The 11,729-nt window shown below is 41.4% G+C and overlaps 1 long non-coding RNA gene across 1 annotated transcript; it reads right to left on the bottom strand.

Annotated features, from left to right (window-relative positions):
- Window positions 1-1,396: 1,396 nt before the first annotated feature.
- LOC123976872 lies at window positions 1,397-7,602 on the bottom strand. Its single transcript, XR_006826446.1, has 3 exons — window positions 7,470-7,602; window positions 2,423-2,489; window positions 1,397-1,896 (listed from the first exon to the last, which is right to left on the bottom strand). It is a non-coding gene; the product is annotated as an uncharacterized LOC123976872 (long non-coding RNA).
- Window positions 7,603-11,729: the final 4,127 nt, after the last annotated feature.

Below are 11,729 nucleotides of genomic sequence, written 5' to 3'. Positions count from 1 at the left end.
AGTTATCTACTGGTCAGCGTTTGCAGGCAAGCTAACATTATCTAGTGTGAACCGTCTAAAACACAAAATCACACTGTATTTCACATGATTTGCAGTAATGTTGCAGTAATCTACATCATCAACGTCTATATAAGACAATGGCTTTTTGCAGGAAATCCGACCAGTCCTTCACATAGAAAACAGTAGGCCTATACAGGCTGTTATAGGCAACTGGGAAAGTTAGCGAGTTGGTCCCATATAGGCAATAAAAATGTTATAAATATATTTCATAATAAATATAATAAATAATTTATTTTAAATATGTGTTGCTGACTTAACCGGTTACAGCTCAAAGTGGCACCGCAGTCTTAAAATATGTTGAAAAGGTCTTGAAAAAGGTCTTAAAGGTATTGAAATTTACTGCAGTATTCCTGTATATACCCTGTAGATAAGTAGGGATGAGGGCATGACTACTGAGCAGTTTATCCTGATCACAGAAGCAAATTAAGACAGAAAGAGCAAGTCACAAGTGTAGCATGTAATGGCATTGCAAACTCAGAGCAGAGAGGCGTGTAACAATGTATCTGCTATGACGTTGTCTGTACCTTTTAATGTGTTTTATTTCGAGGACATAGGCCTACAAAAACAAGACCAACTCACAACACCTTTGAAATGCTGCCAAGGCCACATAAGTGCCAATACACAGAGAAATTAAATTAAACTGGTGGTTGAACTTCTTTGAAAAGAAGCTGAGTGGCTCACCACCCCCTGCTCATTCCCCTGCAGCAAGACAGCACCTGCTCCCACCTGCCTGGCATATACCTGGGGCGGTCCGGTCAAAACATGGAGCTGCCAACACAGGAGAAGAGCATCTCAGAGACTTAACATTATCAAAGGCTTGCTGCCTTTCAGATGACCAAACACACTTAGCCTTGGTGGTTACAAATGTTAGGTTGGGAGATAGGGACGAAATTAAAAATCAGAACATTTTTCCCAGCCCTTATTGAAATAGCAATCATGGTCCTTTCTCTGCGAGTACAAAGTGAAAAGAAAAGACACCCAGACTTACAGGTGCATTCCACATACCCATCTATAGTTTCATTGCCTGTGGCATAGAGTGATGAGCAAAGATGAAGACCTGGTAAAGTAGCCATTTGCCCCATGCTGATATTTTCTGACCTACAAACAAAAAAGGACCATTTGAAGCTGTTTTTCTCTGCGATCAGAGCACATGGAGGTTACAACAACAACGCTGATGTGTGGCAGTTCCAAGAGGCATACAAGCGCCTCCTTGTAAGGCAATAGGTGAAGACGGGCACAGGAAACTGTCTCCTTTGTGACAACACAACCATCTTTGACTCATCAACTGTAACTGCAAATGATTACCAGGCTGGCACAAAGCTCCCTGATCGTTGTGAAGTTTTGGGAGGGTCCATCATACGTCAAGAAGACAACCCTGTCTCCGGTTGCATGAAGCCTAAAAAGGCTCTCTCGGATTATGTTTGCTCTCTCTGCTCCTGTCATCAGGTGGATAGGAAAGTAAGCAATGGGAATCTTTCAAGACTCATTGATTGCAACAACCATGAGGACCAGTGCTTGTCTCACCAGCATCAGTGTCAACAAAGCCATAAATCTTGTCCTGGTCAAACTCACTTTGCTTATGAATGTACATCCATCATCGATGAGCAAACTGTTTCTTTTCCTGCTTCTCAGCAACAAGCCTTTTTAAAGCTGTGAATGAAGCTACACTAAATTCAGGATGTGCAAAATGCTACCATAACATTATGAGCATGGTGTGCGGATGAGCCAAACAAACTCTCAACGTAGTCATAGGGCTTGGGGGAGTAGATGTGCAGTGTAGTTGTGAATTGCTTCTCTTGTATCCTCTGAAAGATCTCTTGGGAAACATCATCAAGCCTGTCAAGAAGAGGCAAATTCAGTTGAAATAAGAACTTTCTTCTGAAGCACTTTTATTACACTGTCAAGGTAGAAACTCTTGCTCCTTAGTCTCCTTGTCTCTTTTCAACCTTAGGTTTTTGAGAGCTACACATACCTTTCCCTCTACTTCATAAGCTTTACTTTTAAGTGTTTTAGGAGACTGAAATATTGTAGCAGTGATCTCTCAGAGCAGTTGGGCAGCTGTGTTGATACGGTGTAAGGGTGACCTGATCCTGAGTCTGCTTGATTTCCACTCAGATGTTTTGTTGAACGCTGCTACCCAAACCATCATTGCCACAAACACTTGCTGTCAGAGCAAGAGTCATCATGCACGGGATCTTTAGTAACAAAGGCCTGTTCAGCTGTGTCTTCCATTATCATGACATTGCTCTGATCGGTAGGAAGAATGTTGGAACTACTCCCATTTACTAGATGTTCAAACTCCTCATTGTTATAAGAAATTGTGAGAAATAGGGCTGTCACTTACTACTTCATTAATACCTACCAAGTTGTTCTTCTTTGCCCTTAAAGAAAGAGAAAATGGTCTGGTAGCGGTGTCTTTCAGGCCTTCACTAATAAAAAAAGACAAGAAATATGACATTATTGCAGAGTAAATGGCTGTGAGGTACGTGTATTTAAGTTCTGTGGATATTAAACATTGTATATGAATGAGATTTTAAATGCAACAGTGTACTACCATGACAATTGGAGTGATGAACAGTCTGCAGTTCATCCACATAAAAATGATTATTGCTATTAAAAGAATATGTAACAGTGGAATCAACGTGTTCGGCTGTCCTACTTGGAGAATAATTTTTCCTACACGTTTTTCCACAGAGAGCATGCGGGGCGTGAAATGTAGCAATTCTCACTCTACAATTGGATCTTTGTATTAAATGCAATGAAATGTGAAAGTTGGCCAAAAAGTGTTTTGTTCGGTAAAATCTTCATTTGGCTTTTTGCATCATGGGAACAATAAACTTCACTGGTGTGTCAGAAATTTCACCTTAAAGGGGCTATAGTTTTTCTATGAAATCACTTAATATGCAATAATGCAAAATAACACCGCAGTGGAAGAACCAGTAAGTACAGTAACATTACTTACTACAGTCTGGCTGGCATAAAGTGTGGCAATCTCATTAATAATATTCAGTCATTTATAATATTCAGTCTAGCTCACTAACCATTTTAGTTATCATCCAATACATCTAGCTATGTTGACTTTGCTGTGCCTCTCTGGTAAAAAATACACAAATAGTTATTAAAAAGAAGACGAGCTAACGCCAACATATCATGTTTGTGAAGGGATAATTTATGTATACTATGACACAGGTTTCCCCAGGTCATGATAGGGTCAATTGTTTAGCTAAAGTAAGCCAAAGGTGACAGCCGGGGACTCTCCAAATTTCTAGATCAGACGCTGTCTCTTCTCTCTGCCTGCATGTCGACTGATGCAGCTCAGTTGATAATAATGCAGTTATACATTTGTTTCATTGCAGACAGACTGACTGTCTCTATGTAGAAAGCATTGCATGTGGCTTGAAAGACACACCAATGACCAATAGACTCATCACAAAAAATGAACAATAACCTTGTTTTGGCACTTAGTGATCTAGGAAGAATAAATATCCCCAGACAGGAAGTATCCTTCAGATGTGGCGTTGGCGTTTGATGTGTACACATGTTGTATGCTGGCACTGTATCACAATAAACTTGGGCTCAATAAATCATGCTCTGTTAAGTCTTTGTCTCTGATACTTCTTTATCACACCTGAAGCCCGGCTGTTGAATTCTTCAACAATATCAGCTAAATGCAGTCAATGTAACATTGTAATGGAATGAGCATGAATTAGTTCAACCTCAAGCTCATAAAATATATTATTTTAAAATTGCAGTGGGAGTATACCTGAGTTTCCAGCGTATTGTGTGAAGCTGTTGGTGTGTCTGTCGGATTCTGCTCGCTCATGAGGTTAAAGTTAACGGAACCTTTTTTCAGGAACCATGCTGAAATGTGACATTATCATTTTTAAGTTGCACACACCTTATAGTAATTGCACACAGTTGGACACTTGTCAGTGTATGTATTTGTATAGTCTCTGCAATTAAACAGCAAAAATGAAGGAGGGACTGCAGGACCTGTTCAAACAGATAACCTTTATATTAATAAATTCATGCATCTGCCTCAGGTACACACAAGGTGATCCTTGAAACCTAATAATGACTGTGTAGGGATCAAACCAACAGTTATCACACTCCCAAGGCCACTAAATCCCTTTAGGGCACCACACACAGGAAAATGCATTGCAAATACTCAAGACTACGCTGCAACACACCCAGTGTTTTAATTGTATTTTAAAGCACAATAATTAACAGTAACAACCAAAATAATGATAATTAATGAATAATAATAAACAACCAGGGTTCGCAACCGATCACCGGTCCAGTACCTAGTAGAAGCAGCTGTCGCACTGTTACTCGCCCTGAGTAAGCTGGCTTTATCTAACTCAGGAACCTTGCCCTACAGCCCAGCTACTTATCTTCACTGCCGGCAGCCCTAACCGGTATGCAAAAGGCACCCAGCCACATCAATGAGTGCTCTGCAAGGCTTGTCCGCACCAAGTGCCGCTCCCTAGACAACACATTCGTCACATATTGATGCTCAAGGCCGTTTGGCATCACTTTTTAACGCCCTAGGTACCCCTTTAGCACCAGTTTTAGATGTTTAGGGCTCCGCGGGCAGGTTAGCAATGCTTAGCAACAATAAATATGCAATGTCCATTTAGACTTTCAAAATAAAATGCTAGCGTTTCAAAACATTGCCATTTTCGAATGGCACTTTATTAAAGTTGTGAAACATGGCAATTTGGGTTTAAGATTAAGAGATGAGTATGAGACAAGAGTTCAGAATTTCAGCTTTTATTTCCTGGTGTTCACATCTAGATGTGTTAAACACACCCCTGGGGGGCGCCAGTGCTGATAGTCCGGGTGCTGGATGTGATGTTCCCCAGCCTCACCTGCTGATTCCTGTCAGTCAGGAAGTCTGTGATCCACTGACAGGTGGCACAGTGAGCTGGGTGAGTTTGGTGCTGAGGATGTCCAGGATTGATGGTGTTGAAGTCCACGAACAGGATCCTAGCATATGTCCCTGGAGAGTCGAGGTGTTGCAGGATGTAATGCAGACCCAAGTTGACAGCATCCACTGACCTGTTAGCCCTGTAGGCAAACTGCAGGGGGTCCAGCAAGGGGCCTGTAATGTCCTTCAAGTGGGCCAACACCAGTCTTTCAAAGGACTTCATGACTACAGATGTCAGGGCAACGGGCCTGTAGTCATTTAGTCCAGAGATGGAAGGTTTTTTGGGGACTGGGATGACCGTGAAGCGTTTGAAGCAGGAGGGAACTTCACACAGCTCCAGAGATCTGAGTGAAAATGGGGGCCAGCTGGTCCGCACAGATTTTCAGGCACGATGGTGAGACACCGTCAGGTCCAGGAGCCTTCCTGATCTTCTGCCTTTGGAAGAGGTGGCTCACGTCCTCTTCACAGATCTTGAGTGCGGGTGAGAGGTCAGAGGGGGAAGGTGACTGTTTGAAGATGGCGTTGGAGTGGGGGAGAGGTGTGACTCTGGGCTTTTCAAACCTACAGTAGAAACCATTCAGCTCGTCTGCCAGTCATTGAGTAACAGCAGTGTTGGGGGATGGTCTCTTGTAGTTTGTGAGTGTCCGTAGGCTTCTCCACAACAACGCAGGGTCGTTTACACTTTTCAGCATAGCACTTCATTGCAGCTTTGACCTCTTTAGTCACCGTGTTCCTGGCCTGGTTGTACAAGACTCTGTACCCACTTCTGAAGGCCTCCTCCTTGGTCTGACGAAGCTGCCTGAGTTTCGCTGTGAACCAGGGTTTTTGGTTGTTGTATGTGCGGAAGGTTTTAGTCGGCACACACGTCCTCACAAAAACTGATGTCAGATGTCACAGTGTCAGTTAGTTCGTCCAGGTCAGTGGCTGCAGCCTCAAAAACACTCCAGTCAGTGCAGTCAAAGCAGGCCTGTAACTCCAGCTTTGACTCGTTGGTCCATCTTTTCACAGTCTTTACAACAGGTTTAGCAGATTTCAGTTTTTGCCTGTGTGTCGGCATAAGATGAACCAGACAGAAGCTAGAACTATCTAAATGAGCCTGTCCAGGCTACAGATCGACTCTTTTTCAAATGACCAGTCTAGGCAGTTGCCCAGATCAAGGTGAACCACTTCAATGGGCAATGCCTCACGTACCCCTACAGCTATATCACCCTGCACCAGCTCTCAGCTAAGGATAATCTTGTGTAAGGGAATAAGGCTGATTGTCCTGTGTTACAGACTGAAATGTTCTGTCTGTACATTTATAAACGGTTCCAAAATAACCAAATCAGATAAGTCATCAAATGTCATTTCAAGCACAGTTAACCAGCATTTAAAATTGTTAGTAAAGACCCTAGTAAATTTGACATACTCTCCCAAGACTTGAAATGCTGGTGATATGCCTCTGGCACAAGCTCTAATTCTGATTATGGCAAAGCTAGAACTATCTTCTAGACTCAAGGACAAATAAGGTTTTCCTGTGAGAACACACTGGAGCAGTAGTCACAAAAGACCTACTTCTCACCTTGGCAACCACAACTGTGGTAACAACTGCAAATTATCAACAAAAAAAAACAAACAAAAGGAGCACACCCCAGACCCAGGCACCTGATCCTCCCTCGACCACTTGCCATCTTTACCCAGAGATAGACAAAATACCCCCAGATCTAACTTAGCTTTTTTTTGTCTGCCGGGGAATCATCTCTACCTCAATTGACCTTTTATCTTCCATTTTCAAGTCTCTCATGTTCCATTTGGATCAAGAGAAGCTCTGTTGCTCAAAAGTTATTCCCTGTGTCTGGATGCGTGAAAAAGTGGAAACCAGAGAAAGCTCTTCTATGTCTGCTGTCAAAACTCCCATTAGTTTGCTTTCCAAGACACTTTTCTTTGAGACCTTTATCCCCAACAAATACTGAATAATGTTCTGCAATTTTTAAGCAACTGCTCTTTATGCACCTCTCCAAAGCCTCCTCGGATGGAGCTGCAATAAACGCAACACTTTTAGCGATTTCAACTCCAAATTACGACCAGCCAACCAACAACTTGCATGTACATAAACCCACACCCATCATCCTACTTGCCCTGCTCTGCTATGCCCCTTCCCTTAGCCACGACATATAGTCCTGAATGAGAAAACAAGTGTTTACCACCAAAGCAAATCGCACATCACTCACAAAACATAAGCTGGGAGAAACACCTACAGCCAAACCAACATAATAACAACATAGGATAAGTTCAAGAGGTACATTTTTACTGTAGTTAATCTACAACACACCAAACAAACCACCAAACTGGACTTATAACAAAGCAAAACGTGCAACCGGTCACCAACGTTCAGCCTCCGGGCAGAACGCTGGTGAACAGAAGTTAGGACCCAAATGCAGACACTGAGATGGATACTGGAGAGTAGGTGAGGTTTATTGCCAAAAACATAGAAGCTTACAGGTGGTTAGGTGTGATCAGTCCAAAAGCACTGCGCACTGAAAATCCAAAGGTCCAACAAAAGGTATAAATCCACAAGGGCATGAGAAGCACGATAAACACTGGAGAAACTAGAGACAAACACAAGATCCACAGGAACATCTAAAATTAACTGACAACTAGTGAAAGACAGACAACAGCTAAAATACACAGCTGAGTGAGAAACTAATTACACACAGGTGAAACCACTAAGACAATCAAGCGCAGGCACAGGAAGTCAAACATGACAAGAGACACTAGGGCAGACCAACTACAAACTAAAACAGTAAGTAAAGCTAACTGAAACACTCAAGGAATAATGTCACAAAATGAAACATAACACAGACATCAAAAGTAACTAGCTGACAAAACCCCTATAGAAAATAGAGACAGTAAAACAAGATTAGAAAACACTAACGAACTCCTAAGTAAACCTGACTAATAAACAAATGACCAAAGTAACACATAGTACAGAGAAGAACAAACACAAGGGCAGGGAATGAACACAGCTAACCAACCCAAACCCGTGACACAAATTTACAAAAGCAAAATGCTCACTTAACCCTACTTCTTCTAACCCTTCAACTTTTACACATAAATCTGTGCAAATGCAAAGTGGTATTTTACAAATTGCAGTGCAAATTGTGCTCTAATCAACTACACGGGTTGCTGAAAAATGAAGGCATTCACACTGTGGACCTCTATGGTGTCAAAGATGAATCCCCTAATAACTACTAGGCCCAAAAACCAAAAGGTCAACTTAATGAATCAGAACATAACTGACAGACATGGAGAGCAAGAGGAAATCCCCAGGAAGACTGAGTGCCATGATCACCTTTTCATTTGCATGCATTAAAGTAAAATAAGCCAGTCTGCAGATCCGCGAGCAGATGAGGGATTATCGTCTGTATGATAAAGAGGCCGGGATGGTGTGAGGGACCTTGAACACTGGATGTTCTTTTAAAGGTGAAGAATAATTTCAGTGTTATCCTGAGCAGGTCACTCCTCTTGTGCTGTGATACGGATTGATTAGTATGCCTTGTTGGAGTTTTCTGAAGTGGAAATGGAGAGAGGGGAAAATACTCAACAACTGCAGCACTGTAACAACAGTCATCACTGCAGGCGTACGACCTTTTGTGTTGTGTCTCCTTCTGGATTAATCTCACCTGGGACTGCATGGTTCATAAACAAACACAAAACAATTTCCTGACTAAATTACCAGCAAGAGTCGGCAAGGAGATGGAAGGGAAAGAGAGAGTATCCGACGGTGCCCTCAATTCACAACTCCACTCCCAGTCTGAAGTCTCATCTAATTTCCGTGTGAGTGACACGGTCAATATGAAATGGCATCTGATCGTGATCAATGAGCAGAGTAACCTTGAAGACAACAAACAGGATGAGAGGTTGTTGTCACTTTTTCATGTAATTTCTAAGCAAATCATATCCAGGGAGACATAAAAACTCTGCTCATGTGGCATGAAAGAAAAGCTATTTTCCTAATTAATTACAGGTTTGCAGAGATTAATAAGAATGATGGTACCTGAGCATGACAATGTCAGATGAAGACACGAAAACATAAAGTTAAGCAAGGTTCTAATTGCTATGTTCCTGTCACGTTTGAAAAAACATCTACAAGTGTCAGAGCACAGGATGGTATTCTGACACCAGAGGATCAAATATGAGCCATAGATGTGGGGACAGACTGGGTCTGTTTGGGCTGCATATCAGCTCCTGTTGGAAGCACCTGGGCTAGATTTGGGCTGCTGTAGGCCCATGATTCTGGCAGGTCATCCATCAGGATCCTGGCATGAGCCCGGTGACCTGGCTTGCCAAATTTAGGCCCTTGTTAGGCAGAGCTGTTTTGGAATCGAAGGGCTCACACATTTTAACCTGACTCACAGCATAAGTGAAACATTCTGTAGACTTTGTTTTCTCCTATTGATTCATTGATCCAGTCAGGATCAGGATGAGTTGTATTGGCCAAAATATGTGTACACCTTCAAGGAATTTGACACTGGTTTTAAGTTGCACTCAATGTTCTTACACACTGAACACTTTACACAAAGACATAAATGGACACTTGCTGTTCCGTCATACGTCTTGGCGTGCCATGTTAGTAGCGGCAATATTTTTTTCAAACTTGTAGACAGTTTTGCTTTGCTCGAGATGTTTAGCCAAATCTGCTGTAATCTCAGATGATATGTTCTAAATCTGTCTTCGCTCATGTGACATGCTAGCTCAAACTAACAAAAAGGTATTGTAGGTTGAGAACTGAGGATGGAGTATATAAACACATGTGGTGTAATATTGATATATCAATATTTTTTAAAATATGAATTAAAAAGCATACATATTTTATAGTTGAGTATATCTTTCTATAGGAAGTTTCGGGTCTCAGTACAGTGCAGCTTTTTTTTTTTAGCACACATTGTGCTGCTATTCATGCATTTCAGTCTTTATCTCCACCTAATGCGTTCTGGTATCTGACCTAATTTCCTGGTGGGGATCATTTAAGTCTCATATTATCTTTCATCTATGTCTTATCTTAATAGGTCTTGGCTTTTTCTTATTGCAATACCCAGAAATCCATTCCCTGTAATGTCAGTCGCCTGAGCAGCATGTGTGGTGGCGTAATACAGGCGCTCAGAGAGGAGCAAATCATACTGCAGCTGACAAAAAGGTTTATATACCTGATGGTGATCAAAGAGTAGAAATTACAATGGATTTCTTGATGAAAATGTGTAATGACGAGGCAGCAAAGAAAAAGATCAGGTATTGTCAGTTTGTCTTTTTATTCTCCATATTAATTATAGCACACTTCTATAAAAATGTGTGTTTGCTTTAACAGTTTTATTTATTTATTTATTTCTTTTAGAGACGAGTTTTACATTTTTGGAGAATTTTATGCATCATAAATCATCTGAGTCACATGGAAAATTGAGTTAAATTCAGAAATCTCTTTGAAGGAGACTTACTGTAAGTCCTCCTGTGGTGAAAGTAAAACTGTAAATATCTAAATAAGGACCCGTTTGTTGTGTGTAGTGTGCCCTGCTACCTATTTGGAGTGCCACTATATTAAAGCACCTTTCCAGAGCAGTGTCACTGATATGAGAGGAAAAGCTTTGCAGAAGGAATGTGTTTAACATATCTAACACCCAAACATGGGGGTGTTATTTCAGCAGCCGATTTAGCAATTTCTGCGTGGGGGAATTTTGCAGCATCTTGAGTGATGCCTCAGTGGTTGAAAAGAGGATGGAGGACTCTGTGTTTGAATTTAGGGGAAAATACTAAATATTGTTTCATCTCCTCCTTCACTGTCACCTCCCAGGATGCAATTTGGAGGAAGTGAGGGGGGAAAAGACTAGGAAACAAATATCACTACCATAAACCACTGCCCAAAAGCCAGTCACAGAGGATTAGTGCTGCAACAAACAAACTAATAATCTGTCACTTATGTCTTTGAATAAAAGGACAATGCTTCTGATTTCACACATCAAGGTTGTTTCACTCACCCATGGGTTGTACTATTCACTTATAAAAACAGTATAGTGTCTTCTATGGAAGTTGCCATCGAGTGACATCTTCAAGTGACATCACCAAGGTGCTAGCCGTGCTAGTGGCACACAAGCTACAATTTATCCATCTTTATACAACACAAGGTCCATTCATGCTACACACACACACACACACACGTTAACAGATTATTAAAATATGGTGACATAAAATAAAATAAAACAATATATACTGGAGTTATTTATATACATATACATACATTTATATCATACATGTATACATCCAGAACATTCATAAGTGCATTTTTTGAATTTGTATCTGGGGTGAATGTAAACAGCAGCAACAAGATGATATTATGGTTTTTATCTTCACATTAAAAAGTCTAACATTTTGGAAACCATTTTGACTGTGTTTGAGCGCCAAGCATCATCGACAGAGGCGGACTGGTCATTGGGGCGTTCAGGAATGTTCCCGAATAGTTGGTCCATTACAGGCTGAACCGGGTGTCAGGAGTTTTTATATTTCAGTTTCTAATGTTTGACTTTAAGATCTGCAACCACGCTGGTCGGCTGACCGGTCAGCTGCAACAAATGCAGCCTACGTGTCTATCAGACTGGGTCAAACCAATACTTTCGATATGGAGGGGGGATATGAGCGGTCCCTCCCAACTTGGACTGATCCTTGTTTTGCTGAAATGTGATTGAACAGCGCCCATCAAAGGAGTTTACGT

The sequence above is a fragment of the Micropterus dolomieu genome, linkage group LG09 (genome assembly GCF_021292245.1).
Source record: "Micropterus dolomieu isolate WLL.071019.BEF.003 ecotype Adirondacks linkage group LG09, ASM2129224v1, whole genome shotgun sequence".
NCBI classification, from domain to species: domain Eukaryota; kingdom Metazoa; phylum Chordata; class Actinopteri; order Centrarchiformes; family Centrarchidae; genus Micropterus; species Micropterus dolomieu.
This window is presented reverse-complemented; position numbering and strand designations above follow the sequence as displayed.